Below are 27970 nucleotides of genomic sequence, written 5' to 3'. Positions count from 1 at the left end.
GTGTAAGCTGTAACACTTGATAATTAGAAAAAAGTATATATATATATATATATATATATATATATATATATATATATAAATTGTCGTATCGCAGGCTGCATGGCCCATTTGCGATCAATGCTAAAACTATCATGTCATGTATTATATGCGAAATTATCGAGGAAATATTTATATAACAAAAAAACTCTTTGAACTAAATATGAATTTGTGCAAAACGTTGCCGTCTGTGGTAAGTCTCATAGTATGAACAATTCCGTTCTTAATGAACGTCTTATCAACACCTAGTTTTAACATAAATACAGAGTCGAGTTTGGCTCACCAGAATTCAACAATCCCATCACTTATTACAGTGCCTTTTTGTGTTGTAGTCTCTGGCCATTTCATTCTCTTAGTGTTTTTTAAGATCGTCATTTCGTTCAAACCTGCAACTAAAATTGCTCCATTCACGATCGATTTACTGTACATCCACAGATACCACCGTAGGCCAGATTTCTATGGCCGCGTTCATGTGTCATCGTCATACCCGTCAATGCGTTACCTTTGAGCGTATTAGTAGACCTAATAAAACCAGAAGATTTCTATAACCAGTACAACAAATGTACGCTAAAGAACAAAAGGCGGAGGGGGGGGGAGGAGCTGGGTCGCATCTGGTTGGTTTATCGTTAACATGAAGTCGTACCACAACAGCAGCAGCAGCAGCAGTTGCGCCATAGCGAAAGACGCCATGGTCGCTTGTGGCGTCCGCGCTATTACCGGCTGTCTAAGCAGATCCCTTGTGAAGGCTAGTGAGCGCCTGTAGCGGTTAGCCCTACATAAAATGGTTTTAGCACCGGCAGTTTCTATAGGTTACCGTGGCACTCGGAGCGGCAGAAGCCGTCGGTCTACTACAGTGCAAGCACGACGAGTGAGTGAAAGAATGCATAGGCCAGAAACGTTCGAGTGATTGTCCATCAAATCTCTCCCCACCAGCCCCACGCCAAAGGCAAGCCAAAGTAGTTGTGGCGCTTTAGTACCACGTTATGAGGATCTGTAACAAGACCGTCCGAGTGTTCGGGCATCTGGCACCCACTTTCGGGATTCGGGGCCCAGCTCCGGTAGCCGAATCTGCTATTTGATGCCCAAGATATTCTCACACTGTTTAGCTTTCCGTCACCGTTACCATTTACTATAGTTTCATTTAATGAAAAATCGTGCGCGCACTCGTCTTGCATGAACTGTTCGAGTTTTAGATTTTATTTTATTTTTTGTTATTTTGCGAGTCAGGTACGGCTCCAGTGTAGATCCGTGACGCGGCGTCGTGGCTTGATTTTGCCGCAGGAAGTTGATCATTCCTCAGAGTAGCTACCGAAGGTCCGTCAGAATCTGGTCGCGTGGTCTCATACATTTGGAGCATGGCGCGGCTATCCTGAGGCGTTCTTCACCGTTGTGAGGCGAGAGAATTTGTGATCGCTTAGGAGTTGCCCGGTGTTTTTATTGTCTATTTTTTTAAAAAAGTTGCAGCGCAAATTATGACCGCAGTGGGGATGAACGAAACCCGTAATTTGAACGGGTACCGCGAAGCTAATGCTGATAGACTTTTCAAAGCAGAAATAATTAGTTTAGCATAAGATCTAATCAAACATCACGAACAGATCAGGTAAATAGATTTTAGGCAGAGATGAATCGTAAGCTAACAATACGACGCAGAAAAGTAAAGTTCTCGTTGATGTTTTGGTTAAAATGATGATCAGTTACGTCAAATGAACGAATTAGCCTTTAGGCTGTACCCTTACATCGATTATAAAGTATCTGAAGTCCATTTCATTTTTCGACCACAGGAGACCGTGCGGCGCGTTGCGTATCGAGAAGCCATTTTCATTAGTAATCCTATCATTTCATTCACAATAGACCATCCGTGGCGTATCGTGGATCGAAATGTTTGCCTGTTGCTTAGCTATCGCCGTGGCCACCATAAGTTTCTTTGTCAGACAAGTATTTCGTCTTTATTCTTCACCTTATTGACGCAGCGTCCGACCAATGACGAATTGACTATTTCTATTATGTCGTCTGCTTTGTTCCGTTCACTGGTTCACCGCTAGCCAGTTCCTCCATTTCCATACGTTGCGATCTACGACTGCATAAATCTGTTAATGCTGCTACTTCACGCAAAACCCATACGGCTGATTAGAGGCCCAGGACTACTGGAACAGTGGCAACAAGAGTTGCAGCATTGCATCTCGTGACGTTTTCAACGACCGGGTCTCTCCGATGGATGAACTATTCCCAAGTAGCACACGACGACAAACTTAATGAACCCGACAAGAAGCTGTTTGTCTTCAACTGCTACCATCATTAACATCGTTTGCTGTGCCCAGCGCTGAGTGCCCTTGTCAGAAGTCATCACACCGACCGCGATTCTCTCTCCCCTCGCTGTTGCCTTTATACCCTATTTCGTTTCACGCCCAACAAACACTTGCGCCTTTCCACGAATGTATGTAGCACTTTCTTTTGAATATGAGATAGCTAGACAGCATAATCACTTCGCTGGCCGAATAGGAACGGGGAGACGGCGCTCGTTTATAACAATCATCATCTGATTGTTTGTTTTTTTTTTTGTTATTTATTTAAGGGTTATAGTTTATACCTGCTGCTATTGTGCTACTAATGCGGGAAACCATAATAAACAAATAGCGAACAAAAGTATCATAGTTACCTAATATCGTACAAATAAACGACAGCCTACATGGGATAATCTAGAGGCATGCCTTAAATTCTAAATACTGGACGTAAACCCCTAAACCTTCTGTTCTATTTATTTTAAGTGTATGCAGGGTGATACGTTCAGATCGGGGCTATTCATGGGCTGTTCGTCGTAATCGACATACGTTTATCCGTTAGGCATAGAATTGAAAGCCAAATTTTCATGGGGGGAGAAAGTATGGTATTCTTGTTATTAGATAGAGGTAAGTTATCAGTCGGTCCCTTCGCGGTGGGTGAATTGGGAGATCAAGAAAGCTATTTTGCTTGAAGTCGGCGGTCTGCTTCATTACCAGTATATTCGAGGCTTTAGAAAAATCCGAGATGGATTTCCAGGAAACAAACCCAAAGATCCCGTATAGGATTTAGCTTTAAAGGACTTCAAAATGGATTAAAATAGCTCAAAAAGCTATTTTCTATACGACGGAACCTGATGCTGATACTAAAATTAAGGGGAGTTTTTCAGATAAAAATGTTAGGCTCGTCCACATCGATTCTAACAATTTATATCTTTCACGCTTTTTTTTTTTCACGTTTCATACCTATTGGCTCTGTTGGGGCCTTGCATTTTTAGGACCTTTGGACTGCCAGTAGCCCAAAACTTGATTCAACTACAATTGTTCATATGTGATGGTGTATTTGAAAATTAAAACGTTTGCATTTTTCTAAATACAGTTTCAGAGACAACACTTAAAAGAATTAGATATATATATATATATATATATATATATAATTGAATGAAAGTGTGCTATTTTTTGTGCACGGGGCTGCGTTGAGCGTTTTGCTGGCTCAAAGGGGAAACTCAGAGACGAAAACCATACAAGACACAGCCCATTATGGGGTGTCTTAAAGGCATGTAGAAAATGAGCCATACGCGTGTGGATCATCATCTAATCGCAGGCCGTGGTACTCGTCCACACAATATCGCCGTTCTTTATCAGAGGGCACAAAATCCAGAAACGACAATAGGCATATACGAGCTCTTGCTCCTCCCCTCTCCCCGTGTTTTCGTTGTTGGTTGCTACAGCATTATTTAGCTGTAGCAGACGATCCAATTTATATTGTCGTAACCGCGGATCCTCACCGTTATACTACGGCAAACATTTTCAGCATTGTTTGCGTCTTGGGTGCTCGCACAAAGCCCACACGCTACTGCTACAACTATTTTTCCATAATAGGCCCCAAGTTTTGCCGTCGCCGCCACAGAAGCTGGTGATGTCCTTGCTGGCGTTACAGTGTTCCTCGCTTATTGCGCTTAAGAACGGCAACGACGATCGTGGCAACAATGTAAACAGGAACTTGACGACAATAGAAACAACAGGCTCCGAAAAACGCACGACTATTGTCGATGCATCAACGACTTCGACACCCAGAGGCAGTCACAGCTGCTCACCATCAACAGTCGACAGATAACAAAGATGGCGTCGATCGATAGAATCGAAAAGGAACGGTAGCCCCCAGTCAAGCCGACAATACCGAATTAATATCGTATCGTATCATACCCTACATACTTCTCATTTTTATAGATCTATGAAGATCTTGACATGTACCAAGTTGAAGTTTCCCGCAGCGGCTGCCTAAGGCTATCATATCTACTTTTCTCCATTTTTTCAGCTTGTTCTATACTCTTCAGGTTGCTGTCGTGGTCAGACAAAAAGCGAAACCAGAACACGTTTGTATCGACAGATTATGGACGGCGGACGATGCTGTACAACCGACGCAACCATTGTCACAGCTGGCTCTAGACAAGTACGATCCAGTGAATGCAACAGCCGCAATGAACTATGTGTTTGTGAACGTTCCGGGTACGTGCTTGATGTTGCTAGCGGCTCTGAGGCTAGTAGTACTTTCAACGTAGACTTCAGTAGCTAGGCTGTTCAGGACTGAAGTGAAAGCAGTACGTAAAGTTGCTATAAAGATGCTAATAAATCTGTTCGTGCCTTGTATCCGCTTTTCCGCGCGGTGACTTTTACAAATATTGTTTCTTCTTTCTTGTCTCAATGAAGATCTTTCTTTCATCATTCTCGCCTCCTACTTTCAAAACGCTGCCATGACGTTATTTATAGCCGTATGCACCGCTAACAGAATAACGCTTTTAGCATAAGCGAGAGTAGCAGTAGCAGCTGCTTCACTGCCAACTGAAGCCCTCCGAATAATGGCTACTGACTAAAAAGAACTAAGGGAGACAGCCGGAAGAAAGAAGATTAACTTTTCTCTCATACATAACATGATCCAGTCGCTAGCTAGTCACTTAGCCAGCGTTGCTTTAACGTGTTCAGCGCTCAAGACGGTTCAACAGGTCTCCAGGGTTTCAGGCTTCCTGTACGGCAGCTCGTTTACAAGTGCTGCGCGGTCATTACCTTCGTCGTCAATATCACTTCATCGTCTTCACCGCATTGATAGCGTGCATCAGCAGGACAATAGCAGCGGCGGCAGCTGTCATCGCCGCGATTACCGCAACATCATCCTGTAGCAGTCCTTACAACATCTTGCGACGCATCGCCGCTGACGCCGGCAGCATCTATAAGCGGACGACTTCTACGACGGCAAAGATGATAGCTCTAGAGCGAGTTCTGGTAGAAAACAGCAGTCAATTAGTAGTGAATTCTACCAGCAACAGTAGTAAGATTCTCCTCGCGCAGTTCGTTTTCTTTAGCTTCATTATTTTCGTCGTCTTATCGTGTTGCCGCGATTCAGGGAAGTCCGCGGTGACCAAGTCTTCGGCTTAGCTGCCCAGTTGTCTTTCCACATCTACCTGTCTGAATTGTCCCCTAGAATGAGGCAACGCACCTGTCTGCCCTGCCATCAATAAAATCAGCAGTCGCAGCGAACGAACTCACAGCTAAGGCCGGGGGCGGGTAGGACTGCCGCTGGCCGTGGGCAAACGCAACTCTCCAATGGCGCAGTAGATACGTGGCCATTGTCTTACACTTTCACGTTTTCTATTTTCACCTTCATAGATCTATATACTCAGTGAACGAGTGTAAAAAGCTAGATTGCTGGATAGCCGTATGAGAAGCAGCAGAATGAATAATAGGTGTCCCAAGGTGTTATTGTCTATAGGGGATCTTTTTGTTGTAAGTAAGCAACCGTCGCGGCTGCTCGGTGCCGCATCAACACAAGCAAGATTACTGCTTATATCAAACACACGAAGGGCTAATGGCTTCGACGAAAATGGAGGGGGTATGCAGAGACAAAACGAAGAGACGGTCCTGTGGACGCAAGCCAATTACACTTAGACGACTCCAAGCCAGGAACAGTTCAGCTCTCATCGTGACGTATTGCGTTTCTTTATTCACTTCATCTATTTTATATATATATATATATATGTACATACTTCTATCTTGAGCGTTCCTGTGAGCTCGGTGACCCACACAGAGGCTTCAGGCGTTGTCCGGATGCTCTTGTTGATTCCAAAAAACGCGGAATGGCAAAATAATGCATACATAATTTTATTATAATGTGGAGCGGCCTCTAGCTAATTATTAAAGCACATAAGAAACAATAACAACAACGAGGAAGCACGGACTGGAAAAGAACTGCTGCAGCGAACGTCTCCTTTCCAAAGATACTTCAAAAGTCATAATAATCACTGCAGTAATTGTATCGGGGCCGGGCCTTGGATAGCTGGAAGATCACAAGCTACAAGACTTTTACCCTTATTTTCTGCTCTACTTTTCTATCCAGTATCAAATGTTACAGTGAAGGTGCTAGCTCTCATTGTCTCCAGGTTGTCGGGGTTAATTCATCAAAGATGTTCAGCTGGAAATCGAGAATTATGCATTTTTCAAGGAGTTCAAACATTTGACGGGAGCAGCGAACGCAGTTGTCTCGGTCAACTCTGAAGGCAACGTTTGCAGACAGCCAAAACATGTATGTTCTGTATATGCGATGAAAGACAGCCTGCGGTATTTTTCCACTGCTAACCCGTTATGGTTCTCGTAAGACGTGCGCTACGTTGGAAAAGCTGATAAGGTAAGTGACACATTCTTTGAGGACTTTGCCGGATTCAATCCCATATATATATATATATAGGGGAATGTTTAAACACGTTACATAACCGTAACGACGGAAATAAACCGGCCGCAATACGTTAACAAACAGGGTTCTGTCATTTTTTTTGAATCGGTATCGAATATATGTGGAGGTGTTTGACATGATATAACAGCGCAATACGGAGATCTAGCTCCTTGTCATAGGTATAAATTGCGTATATACTGCGTATACGCAAAAATAAAGCTGTTAGTGTTATTAAACAGGACTGTGAAAAGTAGAAACTGTTACATTAATTAGTCTAAATCAATCAGTGCAACATAACACTAGGCGGTGATAGCGGTTCCGACACTATACATACACAGCCGTATCTTTCCGGTACACTGTGAGCTAGTTTAATACGGAAAAGAGGAGATTTACACTTCAGCGTAAGGCCAAGTGGCAACTAACAAGGTGATACACATACAACAGCTGCCCATCTGTGGCTACAAATACCGAAGTTTATCAGTTAAAACGTTTAGATGTTCTAACGTAATTCGCATAAGGTATACAGATCAGACGCTAACCAATACTATCCTGTGATTTTTCCCGATCTAACGTGACGAAGGCTCAGATCTGCATGCGAATCTTCAATCCGAGTTGTCTTACCAGCCTATTACAGAATGCCTTTTACCAGTACTAGCTGTCCTTGATGTTCCATTGCAGTCTTCCCAATTCACGTCTTGCGTCACCCGGATCCTGTGGGCTCATCGTAATCTTCAAGCGATATTCTTACGTTATGTTACCTTGTTTTAGTAAATTCGAGCACTTTGTTTGAATTATGCCGCCTTTCAATGTAGCTAAACCGTTACTTTGTTGTCGTTGACCCGCTGTCATTTTGTCAACATTCTGATATGTCAAGACGAAAAGGACATTGACTTTCAAATTACCCGGCAAAAATTAAGCCACTTGAAAATGTACGCACGAACGATACGAAAATAACGATATTGCTCAGAAATGTTCAACCTTTTTCTGGAGAAAACACTTCGTTGGTGAAAAGGTTGAAAAATATATTTTACGTTTGTTTCTATTTGATAGAGCTCAAAAAATAGGGCATTTTTTTCCAGATACATGTTTCTCTAGCGTTGTTGGGACAACAGTAAAAAATGTTTCGTCCGTTGACATGAAAAATCTAATACTTATCAGCATAGCAAACATTCAGTCCTCACCATAACGTACCTCGTTCAGCCAAACCCAAAAACTGTTCTCACTAACATACATTTGAGCAAACGTTGACTCTTTTAGAAATACAGGATAAAGAAGTAGCTTTCGCTATTGCGCCAGCTTCTTTATCGGCTGACGTACATTTAGAAACGGTCACTTTTCTATTAAGGTCAGGCACTTTAACATTGGCTGACATCGATATGACTATTTTTTTAAAAAAACGTTTTACCTAAGTTCATTTTGACGGCTATCAGTATCGATGCAATTTTTCATCTTCGATCGCCTTCCTTCACTGTGTTCACCCGCGTCTCGGCCCTCGCCTGTAAGGGCTATTTTTATTCCTTAAACCGTTTTTTTGGGATAGCTCCGACCGTCCACTCAGGCTCTTTTCGTCAACGACGCAGTTGATTTTTTGGCTGCATTTAAAACGCCATTTTCAAAGTGGAATGGTCGTTATCACATTGTAACCTATGAATATTTTTGCAAGATATTCGCCCATGTCTCTGTGTATGTGTGTTGGTGTATTTGTGCGTGTGCATAAGTGTCTACTACTACGGGCGTGAGCGAGAAAGGCTCTTTATCGAAGACTTTATTATTTAGTTAATTTAACAACGAAGCAGTGACGAACAGCAGCGTAAACGTCTATTCCGGTACTCTTTTCACGATAAATGGGTTTTTGTACAGAATATTCTGCGTCGTATGAGCAGGCTGTCGTGTGAAAACTGCAAACCAGATACGAGCAAAGTGTCAGTACCTATCAACGGTAAGGGTTCGGCCTGTTTATTACAGCTCATTTTAACATCGAGGATTTGAAATTGGTCGCCTTACGTGGATCGCCACAGCTCTGAAGTAATGGAAAACTCCGCGACGATATTTACAATCTTGGAAAGGTCTGAATAGCATTCAGCATTCAGACGTCAAATTCACAAGCGTTCGTAACCTTAAACGTAAACAAGGCTAATTTCGGGGACCGCCTGCCTCTCGTCGAGAGACAGTGGGACGACAGCGAAGACGCTCGCCAAGGGCCTCACGAGTTTATCGGAATTCTAATTTTGCAGTAAAGTAATCTTGGTTTGAAGTGACCTCGTTGAAAAATAGTACGTTGCTCTATAATTAGGCCACGATTTATTTTACAGTAATAAATTCCACTCCGATATACCTACCAGCTAAACGAAACGTTTAATAGAATGTATCAACTACGTAACATGGGATCCCTTTGAATTCCTTCCAGTCGCCTTTTACATCGGCATGTTTTAGGCCGGTGTTGAGCTGATTTTCTAAACGAGAAGGTCACGTCACCTGATGGTATCATTACTGTAGATATTTTATATACTACGAAAACAGTGTCATCAGAAAACAGTGTCAGACTGTTCAGAACTTTCAAATTACTTCACTTTATAGTTTGCATCAGCACTTGCCAAAAATCATGGTGCTAAATCAACAACATGGCGCAAGGCCGACTTTATGGGTATTTTTCTCTATTTACGGCGTTGCACATAACGCTTCTAGTTTAAAGCAATACAGAATTAGGCTTAATAAGCTGAATTTGGATCCTATGTTTAACCAAATTGCTTTAATTTAGTTTTTCATCTATTGCCGAGTAACTATAACTAAATCAATCATTCTACAAGGCCCCCATTTCATGTATGACAAAAAAAAAGGCCCATTTTTAGAATAATTAACAAAAAAAAATAAGCGTTGCCATAGAGATTTTTACAGAAGATTTAGCAGGCGTTTAGAACATCTATGCGTAACCGACCGACGTATGCAAGCAACCGATAAAAAATCTGTTATAGAAAATCTATTATATCTGACTAACGTTGTGCTTTAGACGAAGCAGTTTTTCCGTACGAATGGCTGCACAAATATACGCTACGTTTATTTGCCCCAACCGGCCACGATTTTCCGCTGATCGGTTCTCTTAGAAATAACCGTTAGCGTTCATTCAATGTGTGTACCTACCGATTTGACTTACGCCTGAAATGACACTGGCCGCGGTATTATCATGAAAAAGCAACTAACTAGATGGGGGTGTGGAATAGTCACTTTAGGGATAGCTTTTGATTACATATCGAACTATTTTTGGACCATTTTGCATTAAAAAAATTCGAAGATCTATTAAAAAAATCAGACGATCTTTACTCTATTTGTATTTAAAAGCAAATACCTATTTATTTTGTTGTATTACCAGATAAGATGAATACAGCGAGAAGGTAATCTCGCCATAGCGTTGGATGAGCTTCAACGTCGTTTAGAACGTAGCTGCTTTTCGTAAAAAGCTCCTAGCTAAAGTCTTAACCGGGACTACCTACAACAGGATGAACTTGGTAAATGTGACCCAAATATGCAGAGTCTGCTAAAGACAGGAAGCTGCTAAGGCCAAGTTAGCTTAACACAAAGTATACAAATATACAGGATTCGACCAGCTCTAAAACTTCCTATGGGTCCGACACATTGATAGGCTATAAGTAATTATCTTACAGAGACTAAAAAACATTCGTTTCGATAAGCGAGTTCAAAGTTTGAATTTTTTTAACTATCTACGGCCGCCAAAGTGGTTAGGACTGTCGTCCATACCGAACGTTTACTTGGTCCGTCCTGTAGAAGCGACCAATTTTCCGCTATTTGCTTTAAATAGTTTTCTTGCTAAATTAAAAAAAAACCGTCGATGTTTGTAGAATATTATGGATGTATGCACATATTCATGACACAAACCGTCTATATGTATATATCAAATTCTTGGATCACGGCCAAATAGCAATAAAAAAAAAAAAAACTTATATACGGGCTCCTTTTCTGCTTCTGCAATCACACACGCAGCAAACCCCAAACATGGTCTCCAGACGGCGCGACACGTACTTAATTACTCGACACCATTCATTACTTCGTCATAGGTCAAGTTCGTTTACAAAAGGTGACGTATAAAGCTGAAGCCAGCTGAGCTAATTTACAAATGGGGCACGATAGATTGTTTCTACCACCATCAGCTAGCGGTGACCTAATTACATCAGCAGTTCAGAGAGTTGTAGAAAAAAAAAAAAACACTATTTTTTCAGTTTGTTTGAAAATCATAATCATCTAGTGCGTCATTTGAATCATATATACGCTAATTTTCGAAAGAAAAAAAAAAACACTTGTCGCTTGAACAGCAAGATTCTGCGGGTCGCTTAACCTGCTGATACGATATATATATATATATATATATATATATATGTATATAATGACATTGAAAATAGATTATTCGCAGAAGAACGGTTATCTGACGGTGATCTGAAACAAAGGTAGATTCTAGTGGTAGAATAACGATAATTTGGCTTCTGCACCTACTAAGGTCAATTACGGAAGATTATTACAATCATAGATAGTCACTTCAGTTATAGCATATATTCGGGTTGCTCACGACACGTATCTGTGAGGCAGCTTTACCCCATTTGGTTTCCAGCACGGATTGCTGGGTGCAAGCACGTACTTCTTTTTTGTAATATATGTCCTTCTTTGTTTGATATTTTCCATCTTTCAGATGTGGTGCCTTTTCCACGTAGGAACCGATAGAGTGACAAAGAAATTTGAAAATCCGCTCAAGTAGGGATTGTTTACCTTCCATTGTATGGGCTGTTCCTGGCCGGCCAGCGCTTTTTGGCTTCTGTCGCCGCTTCGTGGTTGGATGGCATCTACTATAGTTACGGTAAAACTCAAGAACTGTTGCATCCGTCATTTGCGAACTTGTCGTATGCGAGCCGCCATATGAATGGCTTCGCTATTGAATACTATCAAGAAAGTATTTCGCTTCTTTGAGCCCAACCGCCCATCGTTCCCATACGAATTAAAAATCACTTGATCCCCTTCTTGACTAAACCGTACACGATATAGCACCATCTGTCTATAATTATCATTATATGGCGACTAGTCGCTCACATAGTCGCTTATCATGTTAAGCGTTTCTGAATAGAAAATTTAATACCCTTATTTTTTTAGGTAGGGGGCAGGGGCAAGGCGGCGAGTGCGATACACCACCATATTAGACCATTATTCTATCTTCTGTGCCTTTTTTTTTCTATCTACGAGATAGTAATTAAGACATAGTTAGACTTCTGCCTGAGAGCTAAATGCTTTTGGTAGATGTAACGGCATGTAAAGACAGCCGAGTTGTTGATTTCAGTCGGTGAGTAACGTATTCTTCAGAAAAACGTAGACGTATATCTAATTGGTTTACAAGAAAATGTAACTTACTCAGCTTCTCCACGCGGGACCGAAAAAGAATTTCTAACAATAGCATCGAGAAGCACAATGAACGCGTGCGAAGTTTTTTTTGTGAATACTTCAGCCCAGAACGAAGTTAGAGAGCAACAAGGTATTCAAATAACACTAATAGCGATTAGTATATGTTTTGCCTTGTAGACGCAATAAAATAATAAATGCCGGTTTTTCTCACCTGATAAAATTTGGCGAAATTGATAACGGTCGATGTATCGGGTTCTATCCGTAGAACGTTGACAACTTAACCAAGTGTCTATATCCAATAACGTGTATCCAAAGGTACGATGGTCATTAGACAAAACAATACGCACTATAATACACGCACATGGTCACTGGAACCACCGCAGTGCTGCGTTTGAATGAATTGAGTTGCAAACCTTTACTAGTCTGCAAATACCTTCTGAAGGACCCTCTTTCGTTTGACACTTGACTTCACAACAGGACTAAACGAAGTCGGCTTTACCATAGGTCCCCTTCGATCAGTTGTGATTAATTAATCCGACTGGGAGTCTGGGTGCGGCCAGCTTCTGTGACTTTTCGATGCGCGAAACACTATGATCGGTCCCCACAATCCTTCGATTAACGGTACTCCTCTGCACTGCAGCTATGCACCATAACATATATTCTATTCACTTTATCATTACAGGCAATTAACATCCAGTAACGGCTGGTCTCTATATACACATTACAGAACACAGCTGCGTGTCAATTCAATAATAAACCGCACTTCTCGATCTAGCTATGCTTTTAAAGCATCCGTAGTGGTATCCTAGATAGCGGAGGCGATCCAAACGCGGGAAACGATCGGCATGGCAGCCGAAGGCTGAATGGTTGACGCGCAATGCAACGAAACGGAATGCGATTCAGTGTGGTGCACGGCAAGAGGTCTTGTCGACGACTGAAGACCAAAGTCGATAACGACGCGCAAGCTTTGCCCCATTGCCGCTAGGAGGCGCGTCGACATAAAGACGTTTGAGGTCCCGGCAACTTTTCATATGGCGCTGACGGCTGGCATCGCTTGCAGCTGTAATATCGTAGTATTTATATATTTGACAGGAGGGCGGATTTGGACGTTGAACCGATTACATTTGCTTGATTCAGCCATTGCTTCGGAAGATTATGTCTGTTCGGTTCTTAAAAAGCTAAACATCAGCCGATCCGATCCAGGGGAAGGGTGGACTGGAAATCGAGGTAATCAGATGAACACTTTTTGAGAAGCTAATAATTTCTAGTTGCGGTCTAAGTATGTTGTAGATTGTAGAACATATAGATACATAGAGATGGTCCTGAAATATTCGGGCCTATGTCGCCTTACCTAACGTCAGTACGTGTTCCTATTAGGGTATTAGTAGGTCTGACGTTGGAACCTGCTTCTTTTTCTGTGCTCAATTTGTTTACACAACAGATCGTGGCATTATAGACTTGACGAGTGGGCCATTTCATTATAAGTTGACACGGTTTCGCAATTTTGTTGCAAATAATTACACAGTCTTCTCTTTGACGGTGACTCCTCGGGCGACGCATCTGTATCGATAACACGTTAGCAATTTTAAAGGCCAACTAATCACGTTAAAGCTTGTGGACCTCATCCCTTGAGGGGCTTTAGCTCACGGGTGGATAAAGCCTATCACCCTGAAACGTAACGTGCCTGGAAGCGTTAGCAAATCTTAGCATCCGAACGAAATGTTTATTGCTAATATTTCCAAATTCTACAGGTTCTAAAATCGACTTCTCGATGCTGATGATGCTTCCAATTGACAGTGTCTGCCAAGACTGACAGTTACCATTAAAGGCTCTGATAAGGAACGAAAACTGCCAGCTAGCCAGAGGCACAAATACAATATATAAGTAAACTTTAAATAAGCGTCTAGTTACTCTAACAATAGAAAAACATGTGGCCGAAAAGGAAATCCGAATCGGGATCGCCTTAGACATAACACTAAGACCTCTTAACAGGAAATGAATCGAGCATTGTTATGTTTACTTGCACGATGTACACGTTTTGCACGTCTACAGGGTCGTACGCTAGGCATCTGTTCGCCTATGCTTAGATCATAAAAATCGATTTTGTTTTCTGAAACGCAGTAATCAGACAGAGATCCACTATAGTGTATAGACAGTGAACGAGCACCCGCATCAGCTTTGTAAGTCAATGAGAAAATAGCCCTTGCTGCGTCAGTAGAATGATATTGATTCGAAAGTTTCTATGACAAAAAAACTATCAAGAGGCTTATTGAAAAACCTACTGAATGAACAGTTTTTGGACGCTAACAATGGCTTAGCCACGGGACACCTCGTAACATAAATACAACCATTCAAGTTAATTCCGTATAGCTCTTGTGCAGGTATTTATATTGGATGCTGGTAACAGTTATTCTTGAGAAGGCCCCAGACCGAAACAGTACGCGTTCTCACGTACACGATCAACACCCTGCATAAACACAAGGAACGATACGTACGCTCGCACTACACTATACAAACCAGTAAATCAAATCTGTTATATATATATAATTTGTTTATATTTTTTTTTAGAAGAAAAAAGAATTTTCTTAAAGCATTCTCGCAGCCAACCGTTCAAGAGGAAGAAAGGCATTTCAGAGCTTCAGGTCCGGCCTGCCGTAGCCATCTCTTACTCTTATAAAAAAATCTTATCTCTTACTTTTAAGTAAAAACCTACCCACTAGACGCAGTAATGTGATATTAAAATGAAAAATCAGCTAATAGTTTTGCGCTGTTATTTGACGTTAGGGTTTGAGGGCATTAATGGTTTACCGAAACCAGACAGAACGGGTACTGTGGGACCTTGCATCCACCAAAACCATTTTTTCAGTTAGGCTCTATTCTATGTTAGTCTTGATCTTCAGTAAACGGTATAATAAATAGTATATTATCCCATCTCGCCAGGCGTGCTACGTCCTAACACCGACGAATGCAGTCTGATTTTCGTCTGTCTGCAGCAACACTGTCTGTGAATAACATCCTCTAAGTTCTAGCCTCAGCATGAAGTGCCTCAGAGGCCTCAAAGCATCAAATGACACAGAGTATATGTCATTTAATAAAGATGGCGTAACTGAAAAGTTCCGCTGTATTAGTGGTCCATGAAGTCAATGAATATTTACGACGCCTTAACCTATCAAGTTAACGTTCTTGGATACTATCACGAGTGTTCTTGTTTTGATTAGACTGGCCATCTTCTTACTAGGCATCTAAAGAACTACGATCAGTGGTGCTACGGCTGCGTTTTGATTACGTACTTCGGCGTAGCTGTTACGTTTCGACAATACGGAAATCGAACAGTTTCAAATAGTGCGTAAGCGGCGTTCGTGCATTCGATGTACGTGTATCCCAGGCGTTATTTTTGAAAGACGGCGAGTCCTTCAGCATGGTAATCATGGATGTCGCGGCTGTTGCCACTGCCGCCTGCCAATCGCTGAAGTCTGTCATCGTCAAGTGGGTCAGGTGGGAACAGAAGTGACCCCAGACGACCGTCATGCTAAGCTACTATAGACGCCAACGCCAGTCATGCGTTCGAGCCGCGTAGCTAACCGACGAGAGAGTACATAGTCAGAGACTGATGCGAATACAGGGGTCGCTGCCGCAGCGTACTATGCCGTTCTTTTGGCATCCATAAAATTACAGCCACAGTACCATGTTATAAGAGGAAAGCCCGTTGTGAGATGTCGATTTCGGATCAACTAACGTTTTCCGAATCCATCAGCGTGATCATCCGCTAGCTACGACTGTTGTTGACCTTCTTGTCGCTAAGGGTATTGATTGTAATATAGTTTTGCTTCTGAGGAACATGGTATGGCGACGATAAGTCAGACGAGTTGGTTCGAGTTGGGAAAAACTGGGCCAATAGGTCGCTGTCGCTCGCCTCAGCCTAGCATGTCGTCGCACTACGTGTAAGTAAGCGAGTAAACGGCATCGTTTTTTCAAGCGAGCCAACGGCATCTTGGTCGACCTGCAACTGTAGGGCTGACAAGACGGAAAAAATTGCAGGCGCTTGGCCCTATGGCGGTGGCGACAGCGTCAGAGGCAGGATGACTCCAACGGTCTGCATAACGAGCTCGTAGCATAACTGTGGGTGATTTTACGTTAGCTATGCGTGCCGTCAGATTGTATAGATGCAGCTAGAAAATGAAATGGGTATTCGTTCGTGACGTGAAACCGATACAGCCAGCAGCGTAGGAGGCGAAAGAAAGCAACTAATTGCGACTGGCCAACGACGCAACGGTTCTTACCATCGGAACGACCACAGAGATTATAGGATCCGGCTTCAGTTTCGGTCGCAAGTATCCTTGTAATCATAAAAATTAGTACGATTTCACCGGTCAAATATAATCGAGAGTCCGATCAAATTAGCGACAGTTTTTCGGCTTTGAATAGTACTGGTGATCAGCGAAACGTCAATAAAAACGATCTGTGTGTTGCCAGAGTGAGGCTGTGTTTGTAAACAGTGACTTAGGGAATAGACACAACCAAAAAAGAGAACTTACATAGTGAAAAGAAGTATAATTTTATATAATAACAGTATTTTACGCTAAATGCATTAGGCCAACTGAGCGCAATGACTCTTTCTTATAATATTTATAGATAGATAGATAGATGGTACAAAAATCGTTCCGAGTTTGAAACGATATGACAATTATTTCTAGATAAACGTTCGAGTTATTCTTCGAGTAGTCCCCCCGGAGTTTTCACCTGTAACAGAAAATGAAACGGTGGTTTATATATGATCATTCAAATATTGTAAACACTACTGACCCTTTGGCCTCACCGGCGATTCATAGCGCTGACTTACATAGTACTTTCTTGACCTCAGCTGGTACAAACAATGGTAGATTTTGATTTTCTAATATTGAAACTCTTATGATTTCTAAGGGTCGACTGAAATGCTTAGCTTCCAACTAGGCAACACATAGCTCAACGCGAACGGATCGCTTTGGCCGGTATCAGCGTTCATCAGAATCGTCAGCCCTGCTTCTTCACGAAGCATTGTCCACATGGTATGCCATTCCGATTATTTTTAGTACACGGTTTCCAGACGCCGCAATTTTGTTAGAAGACTCAGCGTCACTATCGGCATATTTTACCTGTCATCCTGCGGGGATCGATTGGAACAAAGTGCGGCTAGTTTATGTAGTAATCATCTCGCCAATAGCTTAGTTGACAGTTAAAAGAAACGCATTTATTTATGAAATTCTTCCTTTTGTTATTCTATCGTTTAATTAATCGTCAAGTGTTCAATGAGTGATTAGTGTTTTATATCAATTGTATATGTACTGATGCGCTCGTCCATTTATCGGATTTAGTAATAATAGATCTTTATTTATTATAACTGATTTTTGTTACAACTACACCTATACCTAGCGTTTAAATTGACAGGATCGTTTTTGCGGGTCTAACATTGAATGTGATAAATAGATCCGTGGCTTCATATTGTATAAAATAGAAAATTTAACTTCTGGGTTTGGATTTGTGATTTATTAATTGAGTCGACTTCATACGTTCTGCGATTGCAGATACGCGTGCGTACGCGATCTGGTTGTTTTCGTGTCTCGGCTTGCATCACACGACGTATTCGTTATGTGCGACTACGATTCGAGCGTGTGCTTCAAGCAGTGGCGCTGCTATTCACGTGAAGCAGGCGAACGACCATTCATCTGAAATATTGTGCCCCACCTGGTCCGCCCGCCCAATGATATACCGGTATCTGACAGATGTACCCTTGCGGATAGGCTGCCGCGTGCCCCGCAGGATTTAATATGGCCATTATGCAATAAGTAGACGTAAATGATCACCAGTGACAAGACTGAATTCGTCATCGCTCCCCAACAACCATAGGGGGCATGGCACATATCAACGCAACGGGCAGAGCGGTAAAGCGCAAAATAGCTAGAGCTGTTGACTCGGAACTTGTATAGCTATCTGAAAAAAAATCTATAGAGCTTAAACATAACCAACCACAAAAGATTAAATTGTCACTAAACGATGATGAAACTGACTCTTCGCCAGCACTGAAATTTCCACATGTCGTTAATGTGGTATTCTTACTTATTATGCGTACTTGTCTTCAAGAGGCTATTTTGTACTGAAATTTTCTAAAAGACCACCTCCCACTAGAGACGAGCCTGTAACCACAAGCCTTTAAAGAGGGTTCTGTCTGTTTTTGATCATTTAGATTTTTCTAGAGTGATATCGTATCATATTGATGTTTTCTCTGCTGGAACCATTTAACAGTCGGCGCAGCCAAGTCCGGCTTCTTTGGCAACTTGTCAAGCATTTACGTATGCCGAAATTGTGAGAAGTAGCTAATGACGTAGTCAAGGGCGTTGTCTCTAAGCGATGGATTTGTCAGAATTTGAAAACCTCTATTCACTGCACTGTTTATCCTCGCTCAGATTGATCTAAACGTTCTGGTTGTACCATGGACTGTACATTGCCCTCGATACACAGGTAGAATCACTTTGCCGTACGTATCAGCACCTATGATACTATGATGGTTACAATGATACAGAACACCCACCCTATAGGTGTCTTTTTGTATTGATGTCCTAAATCGACCAGCTGCAAACCCTACGAATGAAAGCCGTTGTTTTACTATAACCGTTTAACTAAAGCGCATCCCATATATTATAAATAGTAGGAAAAAACATATCGTAATCGGGATAAAATGAATTTGTCTTCATACGCAACGCACAGCGTACGTCAACGAGTCAAACAGCGATCACGAACAACAGTCAATAGTGCAACTAATACATAATGTCGAAAGAAAGCTGCCATAGACATCGGTAGACCTCATTTTTCATAGACCTACACTTCAAAAACTGGACCTATGATTCGCAATCAAAATAGCTCCCGTTCCCGTCAGCCATCTCTGTTATCGCGGTCTCTATTCATTTAGTTCATCGTGTTAGAACCTGGTGATCGCGAGCCTAGGTAAAAGGTCTGTCTTCTGCGCGACAGCATTGACTTCTGTTTGTACACGCACGGGGCAGCTATTACATCGGTTTAATAAGAGGAGTTGCTCATGAGCGAAAAGGTCGGCATGATATATGGATATACTGCTGTTACGTGGCGAATAAATAAAGAACAGGATGACTGTGATATGTTGAAATACTATCTATCAATCTAATAGAGGAAAAGACATTTGTCAAGATTGTAACACCAAGGTTTAGGTAAGGCCCGCCTGGATTGGAACCATTGGCCATATAATAAGGTTTTCAGAGGTATACCGGAACCAATACGAATACGTTACCCAGCAGGCAAAAAACTAGTAATAAAAATGTACCACATTTGCCTATAGGCGATAAGCTTAAATGAATTTCTCCTCTAATACGCAATATTTGTCTTGTTTTTTTTTTACTATCACTACCACTTTTATTGTTACTACTATTTTTATTAATTCTAATTCTTTTTCGGCATTTAATTGCCGAGCAAATATTTCGGCAATGCATTTTTTTAGAGTGCGCCGCTATTATTTCTAGCCATGAGCTTTCCGACGTGCACAAAACACAAACTACGTCAAAACAAAAGGTTCTGCTGTAGCGGACAACAACGAGAGCGGATATAACAGTAGACGGAAAGAAAAGCACAATACAACGGAGACGCCGACGACAAAGTTCACTTCGACACACGATACCCAGGTATTCCCCATCTATCGACGAACGGAACGATGGTGGACAGATGAAAAAAATATGACTGAAGTAGTCCTTTTTTTTTCATTCTCGTCCTTCTCTTTTCTCGCTGACATTTGTTGCTGGCCTACACAGTTGTTACGGTAGTCGGAATAGTCCGACTAGCAATAGTAACAGAACAGCGAATAATGAATACGCGTTTAGTACATCCGAGATGCGCTCTGGCTAGAGACGTCGACATCAGAGCTTTTGAGATGCAGCTGTGAGATGACAATCATCTGTGTTATCGGGATAAAGGCACGACACCACAATCAGAACGACACATAGGCAGCTAAACGACCGACAAATGTAGCAATAGTTACAATCAAGCAGGGATTTGCCAGAGCTACAAGATGTCAGTTATCGATCATCAACGAAGGCGTTTTCGGTTTGCCTTAATTGAGGCCCGCCCACTGGCATAGCGCTTGTCCTACTACTTTGAGACCGAATTCGCTAACGCAACGACAACGCGCTGCTGGTAAGATAGGACATCCAAATAGTTGGCTGTTGATCTGAATAGAATTTTGTCTGGTTTGACCGCGTGTCATCGATGACGACGACGACGACGACGACTATGACAGACATCGGCCGTTAGACACGAGCTGGCGTTGGTATCAGGGACAAAGTAGTATTGGCAGCATTGATGCTAACGGCGGAGAAGAGCGAAACATCGGTGTTTGAACGTTCAAATCTGTTTCCATTTCGATAGGTGAGCTGAGTCTCAGATCTGAGATGATTCCGGTTCGGCTGAACGCTCCTTGCCTCTGGATGAGTTCCTATTTTCTTTGCGCATATAACAACACTGTATAGGCTTAGTGTCTGATGTTTTAGGTACGTTTGTAATATGGGTGGCTTCATCAGACTGTTGTGATTCATTTACTAGATACCTAGAATACTACTGAATTCAGATAGCTTTAGATAAAAATTCAGAGCTGTCTAGACATAGGAAAAACATGCGCTCATTTTCTAGTTATACAGGCCTCGGAAACGCCCATGGCGATATAATATGCAGCCATTTATGTTATTTTTATTTATTCATGCGTATGTAGGCTAGTTTTTGCCGGCGTTTGAAACTACTTTACCGGTTAATTCGTTAGAAGCTTGATAAAGGTAGCATTTTTTTCTGCGCTTTAGTAAAGGACTAGAAACCAATATGCACATCAACAAGTCTACGCAAATAGTAACCCTGGCATCGGCCGTTGTCCTTAGATAATTTAGGCAATTGTGCCCAAGAGACTTATCCTGTTATAGCCATATATTATTTAAACAGTTATGAGCACTCGAACGAGTCCCAGCTCTCGACAGTGGCTTTGTTTTCCTAAGACTTTCGGGAAGTGAGGATGTATTAAAGCAAATGTTGATCGATTCACTTGTAGATAAAATAACAATTTTCAAAATGAGCTTGAAGATTTTATCCTGTCTACTACCAACGGATAGTTTAGATTGAGGAGAAATCGTAAAAACACTATCGATTACAGCAACGTACGCGTCCAGTAGCGGATCGCATAGTATAGAACGATAAGGAAATAGTTACACATACAGAGAAGACCTTAGACTTTGTGTATAAGTCAACTATATTAATTAACCTCCTGCCTTTTCCAGTGCCATGAACACATGGAGATCGTGGGTGCGCTAAGAGAAAGCAGCTATACGATTAAAGTCCATTCCAAACCTCTAACCTATTTCCTTCAGGTCTGTCCCTACCCCTTCCATGTAATAACACGTCTCCTATCGATGGGTATGTTTGTTACATTGGTTTCTCTCACAGCTGTGATCCAATGGCCACCAGTTCTAATAACAGGGTTAGTACCATCACGCAAAGATTTCCGACAGTCTTATAATAAACGTAACTGATATGATGATATTGGGCATGTTAATAATACCGTATATGACGAGCAGTATAATAGGAATGAGCTATGTTTTATTGAACTACTCTTTAGGGGAGATCTTTTTCCGCTACGAAATAATATATGTCTCATAGTTTTGATTTACACTTACCTGAGAAAAGCACGACTCTTTTATAATACACATCTTGTCTCAGCAAAAATGTCATGTCTATGATCTTGTTCAAAATAAATTTGCATTTATGACATTATGTAGACTGTGTGCACAGAACCCCAGTACACATTGTACAGTTACCAATGAGTAAATTATTCGTTGGATATCAGAATCTTTTTAACAGCAGTGTAGATTGACGTAACTACTAACTACTAACGCGTGTTGTAGCTCTCCCTAAAATCCGAGATCAGCACTGATGGGGTGTGTAAATATATGAAGGGCTTTTCGCAGAGGAACTGATGTTATCGGATCGCGACTCCAGGCTAAAGCTATGATGAATCTGTAAAATTCTGATCTGACATATAGACGACATTCTAAATTTAATCCGGACAAAGCAGGAACAGCGCAAAATATAAAAGATACTATATCTATATAAAGATACCCGTTCGAATTCGATACTTACCGGCTTCCTATTGCACTGTTTTTTTTTTTGCTTTATACTTTCTATCATTGGCTCTCTGAAATGTCACCGCCATTACATGCTTGCTCCGTCAAAGTATTATATATTGACCAATAATTCCGTGCGTACTGTCCCATCTGGTTTTACCCGAGTAGCACTATGCGACGACACCATGCGCTTCTCCTGCGGTATCCTTTAACTGATCCAGTTCTGTGCGTTAATTGAAGTTAAGCTTGGGATTTGCGCTGTGCCTGCGCCTTATAAACGTATTTAGCGCTTTAAGGTTTACATCTGTAAAGAGTGCATAGTCCTCAGTATAAGTTTATCAGATACTGGTTAGATTTGTAAGTGATAGCGGTTCGGACGTAGTTATTCGTTATCTTGTTGGTTATTGTTTTTAATGTCTATAGAACTTAACCTTTTGGGCAAAAACTCATTTTATTTAACTGCATGTAATTCGGCGTCGCCAAATGGTCGCTATGGCATACGGTTATCATGCGGTTTCACAGGCTTGTTACTGAAAGCCCAGATAAATCCAGCAAGACTTACTACAACTGGATCTTCTGGTGGAGGGTGAGCCTTTGATTCTATGCCGAAAAGATGATTCGAAGGTAGTAGAAATAGCCAAGGGCCTTAAAAATAATAAACAGAATGAATTAAAATGTTTAGCTTTCTTATTCTCGATCTTCTCTAATGTTTCCATAAAAAGGACTGATTAGGCTTACTTTTTTTTTTGCGGTACCGTGCTATGCATTGTTAGCACTATGTCCACTAGCATATTTAATGGTCATACTCATTGACACATTTAATTATCCTCGAAGTGTGCAGTAAGCAGATATATTCGAATGTTGACTGGATTTCATACATTAAATAAAAAAAAACTACCCGTAATATTGCTATATAACACCCATTTATAGAGAATAATTATAACAATGACTATGTATTTCGTTTATTATGATGAATATTGAATGTATCATCATCTCAGGGACACAAGAACGCTACACAATCTGCATGTACAAAGAAAGGTAATATTTGTGCCTATCTTCCGCTGATCTTTCTATGCATACTAATTATGAAGTTTAGGTTTCTGCTTTTTTCCCTAGATGTGCGTGGCCCAAATGACCACCCAATCAACTAGAACGAGTGTTGTGTTAACAACGTATCGAGGTTCTGTACTTTTTTTATAGAATTTAATTCTTTATCGTTTAACATTTTGCATATACGGTGCGATTGGCTTTCAATATTCGTCTATGCCTTAGTTTTCTTCATGAAAAGCATGAGCATGTGGGGTTGGCACGTGTCGAAGTAGAGTACTTGCTTTATATAAAAAAAAAACAAAAAAGCAATCCAGTAAACGCTGTGCCCCTACAATCATATTGTTACGATTCTGCTATATAAAATGAAAAAAAGTGCGCCCTGTCCTTTAACAACGGGATAAAGTTAACATCAATATGAAGCTTACCTTAGGTAAAATACACGTTCAAAATCAAGCTGTAAAATGAAGGCAGTCATATAGAAGGCTGGTTAACTGCCCAGCCCATATAACAAAAAATGCATGCATTCATTCATTCATTTCCTCATTGAATCGGCGTCCGAGTGGGCCAAACACTGGCAGTATATTGATGGGCTGTTTTTTTTTTTGATTTGACAAGCTGGGGCAGCTATATCAATTAGGGGATCAAAAGCCAACTTAACGATACTGAAGCCTGAATGATATCGTTATTAAACTCCGGTAGGTTGATGTCACCATTTATTTACACCTCTGCCAGGTGCTTGTACAAGGTAAACATTATGGCTTTAAAATGAAGATTGATGATATAAAAGAAAATGCATAATTAACTCCATTGGTAATAGCGCAATTAACAAATCCATAATGGACATTGTTCAAATATGATTAATTCGGCAACAATACCGTCTATCCTCGATAGTAGTCTATAGCAATACATGATCACAATTTCCTTCAAAAAAAAAAAAACGTGCCACTTGAGCAGAAAAACACGATGCTTCAATTGAGCGTAGCGTATATTGCCACACATTTACATGTGCCGACGCAAGCTTAATGTATTTATGTTTTTTTTTTTAATTAATGAAAAGTTCAATCAGTGTCAAAATAAATTTACACTTGGTTGGAGCAAAGACGTGGTGAATAAGCGAGCATTGTTTTGTTGGTTTACGGTCAAATTGATTACCGACATAATACAGGATGGTGCTACAATTCAGCGGAATACCGACTGCGTTAAATTTCGAGTTTCAACTGTGTCAAAAGTGCTTAAACTTAACAATAGGTGAACCGTTCTCAATACGAAGCTCTTCAGTAAAAGAAATATGCGTTGAAAAAATGGCGGTGTGGATGTACTCCTGAGGTTATTGCAACGTATCAGAAAATCCTCGATTGGTCCCTGCGCTCCGTATGCTCTTTACGTCTACGTGAGGACAAAAAGTATGTAGATTTTTGATTTCGTGCGCAGCGTCGTTGAAAGTAACCGCTAGAATCTCACTCGTCTTTTCAGAAGTTTTCGACAATTCAAACCATTGTCCCGTTGGAGATATTGTAGCCAATGGTTGATTGATACAAGACATGTTAAATCTTTCAATTCTTTTTTTCTAGCAAATATTGGCAGTTGCATTTACCCATGACTGAAGCCAGTGGTCGATAAAGGGGCTCGAAACTCGCTATAGAGATACCTTCTATAACGTCCCTCAATCCAGTACGCTGAAGCTCGTTAATCATGTACAGCTTTGTGTTACTGCACACGGACTCCTGCCGTGACCGACTCATCACTTGTAACGTTTATCGATACTCTCAGATATTACGAATTATGTGATGAAAGTCAAATGCTTTTTAAAGATTTGCACCCGAGAGCCACTCCATCGCGTCGTTTGTCATTGCGCAACCACAGAGAAAATAGCGCCACGGACGCCTGATTTCCTTGAAATGGCGATCAAATTGTTATTATTCTATAAGAAATTTCTGGCCGGGTGCATTCGTCCTTGTGATAGCTTAGTAGATAACGTATATACGTGTTAATCTTAGGGATACGTTGTCGTCTAGGTTTAAGGCCGGGCACCTTGTTGCACGTTAGCCGATAGCCATCTAATAAAACGCCTAACGGCGATACGGGGCGTAAAACCTGAAACATGCAGCTAATAGTCAAATATTTGGTAAATGGATTTAGGTAGGAGCAGAAATTCTTTGCCATCCATGTAGCTACAAGCGTATTTATGAACCCTCGTTACTGACGCAGTATTTAGCTAGGCAGTGATTTAAGCGGGGCTCTGGCAAATTAAGCATCCAGGATAGATAAGGGGTGAGCATAGAGTGATGACATAAAGATCGGCAATGTTGTTCAGATTTGAAAGCACCGAAAAGCTGCCTTTGTTTCTACATCGCTTCGAACGTTATGGTCATCCATGGGCTAGACATTTCGCTGAATCAAATTAGGATCGTTAACTGGACAGAAAACGAAGTCCAGCATAACAAGCGTTACCAGTATATTTTTATTGTACTTAAGATTACTGTCTCTTTAGTGCGAAAGTACTTTCTTGTAGAGGACATCTCCCTGAACGGTTTTTTCGCCTCAGTGGCGCCACTTTCGCACAGATGGCTCTGATCTCGCTAACGCCTCAGCCATCACCGGGTCGTATAATTTGTCTGTATATTAGAAGCAATCTTATACCTCCTGAGATAATGAAACAAGGATACGTCCTCACGGGGGGAGGGGATAGCCCCGCACCCCCAGATCGAATCAATCAACTTTTATTCGATAGAGGATGTAATTAGCATCATTACAGTTAAGTCGACATCAGAATAGTTAATATGTTGTCTTGCCATACCGATGGCAGTTCTAGCAGTAGTTAGACTATGCGTCTTTCGTCGTAAATCTATTCAAATAAAAACAGGACGTAATCCTAAAACAGGTTAAAGTTAAATGCAATAGAAAAAGGAACAGCTTGGTTTTCGAATACAAAAAGCCTTTGTATTTGATAGAAATGCGTCACCATGAAAAATATAGATGGAAGACCATATAGCACACATATTGCAGCAACGAAGTCGTTAACAGAACGAATCTTCGCTCAGGTAATCCGCTGGTTATATCCTGACTGGGGCCAAAAACAGGCATTCAGAGCCGGTTGAAGTTAGATGAAATAATAATATTATACAAATCGTGTTTTCTTTCCAAAAAGATTGTCATTATTTAAATGAATGTATCAAAATTATTAAAAATTCATGTCCTAGTTCCTTCATTTTGACACGTGATTGCTTGTTGGTTATAGTTTTGATTGATATACGCCCTGAGATTTATTTGCCTATAATGCTAATAAAATTCTAAGCTTATTTTCGATTATTAGTAGCTAAGGTACTCTATCCTGGACCTAACTAACATTTTTAACCTTCAATCAATAGTCCTTCTTATTTATTTTACTTACTTTTGTTAGAGTAGAAGAAATGAAGCATGATTTGTCTTATGGGCTACGTACGAAAATGCACGTGAATGATGATGTTCCATATAATTTCATAGATTAGAGCACCTTAGCATAGATCAATCAATAAAAGCTGCAAAATTATACGAATCTATATAAACGCGATCAACTCGATTTCTCTGTGGTTTACTGCATCCGGTAACGTAACGATGACGCTGCCGATATTTATATATCTGAAACAGAACCTCTAATTATCAATCGTGAAGTATATTCGACGAAGGCAAGAACTATCTAGCATTCAAACTGAGTATTTAGGTTAGCCCAAAAAAAAAGAAAGGAAAATCGTTTATTGTATGAATTTTACTACGCGAAATTGCTAGCAGTAAGAGGTAGACAAGTGGTTAGCTTTAACCAGTCTCAGCCTAGAGGTAGTTCCGATGATGACACATCGATATATAAAACGTACCAGTCTCTAAATATGAATTGATATGACAAAGCGGAATCAATTGTTCTTGACATTGTCGACGATCAAAATGTCCTGTCTTAGCTAAAATCCCTACCCAACTAAAGGGGCAGCGGGAAAAAAGCTACATAATTGCATGCCACTATGACTCTTTTGCTGGCCTCGATTGTACACCTACAATTAGACGGGCAAAGTTTCTGCTGGCGTCTGCAGAATTCTGCAGAGAAGACACAGCTCATTTCCAGGTACGGATACGTCACCAATATTACTTTCATTATTTTTCGCGATCATGGAACCCTTGCCTTGTTGAAGGCCTACGTCAGATGTTTTATTTACGTACACTGGACGTTGTTTAGAGACTCAGTCTGACTGCTTTCTGGTGACAGCGTAGACTTCGATATGTTTAATCAAAAATAATACTAATAATAATGGTGGTGGTAGTAGTAGTAATGAAAAAGAAGGCCCATATAGGCAGCATCCGCAATAGAGTGTACATACTTATGGTAATTCTTTAAACGTTCTATATATCGGAAGTCGTAGAAGGTATATCGTGTATCAGGAACGTCCTACATAATTCAGTTCAGGTGATTTCAAGTGGTGATTTTCTAGTGTAGTACCTAATGGAAACTTGGAAACATCTGCCTCGGCAAATATCCGGTACTTCATTCCAACTCTATTTCATGTAATGTTACCTTGAAAACATAATTACACAGGAAAATAGTTACAGGTAAGGACTAAGTTTTTGATAATTATTTTGCA

At 41.0% G+C, this 27970-nt stretch overlaps 1 protein-coding gene and 2 long non-coding RNA genes across 12 annotated transcripts in view; 1 reads left to right on the top strand and 2 right to left on the bottom strand.

Annotated features, from left to right (window-relative positions):
• The window catches only part of LOC111253517 (uncharacterized), a 116469-nt gene extending 103627 nt beyond the window's left edge, over positions 1–12842 (bottom strand). For all 8 annotated transcript variants that reach the window (XR_015330411.1, XR_015330410.1, XR_015330412.1 and 5 more), the window contains exon 1: positions 12365–12842. The gene's annotated coding sequence lies outside the window, so the exon portion shown is untranslated. The remainder of the gene's footprint in view (positions 1–12364) is intronic.
• LOC111253519 (uncharacterized) lies at positions 133–19535 on the top strand. Of its 3 annotated transcripts, none has more exons than XR_015330420.1 (6): positions 133–4224; positions 4351–6711; positions 11453–11617; positions 12836–13380; positions 17074–17198; positions 17715–19535. It is a non-coding gene; the product is annotated as an uncharacterized LOC111253519 (long non-coding RNA). The 3 variants fall into 3 exon arrangements; XR_015330421.1 differs by having other exon boundaries at positions 138–6009; positions 6424–6711; XR_002674698.2 differs by having other exon boundaries at positions 141–6711.
• Positions 16715–23146, bottom strand: LOC147754965 (uncharacterized). The gene is made up of 3 exons (XR_015330427.1): positions 22876–23146; positions 22330–22617; positions 16715–16893 (listed from the first exon to the last, which is right to left on the bottom strand). It is a non-coding gene; the product is annotated as an uncharacterized LOC147754965 (long non-coding RNA).
• Between the last annotated feature and the right edge of the window lie 4824 nt (positions 23147–27970).

This window comes from Varroa destructor, unplaced genomic scaffold (assembly GCF_002443255.2).
Source record: "Varroa destructor unplaced genomic scaffold, Vdes_3.0 BEIS01000006.1, whole genome shotgun sequence".
Classification (NCBI taxonomy): Eukaryota; Metazoa; Arthropoda; class Arachnida; order Mesostigmata; family Varroidae; genus Varroa; species Varroa destructor.
The sequence above is the reverse complement of the archived record's forward strand: the minus strand, read 5'-3'. Positions and strand labels throughout refer to the sequence as shown.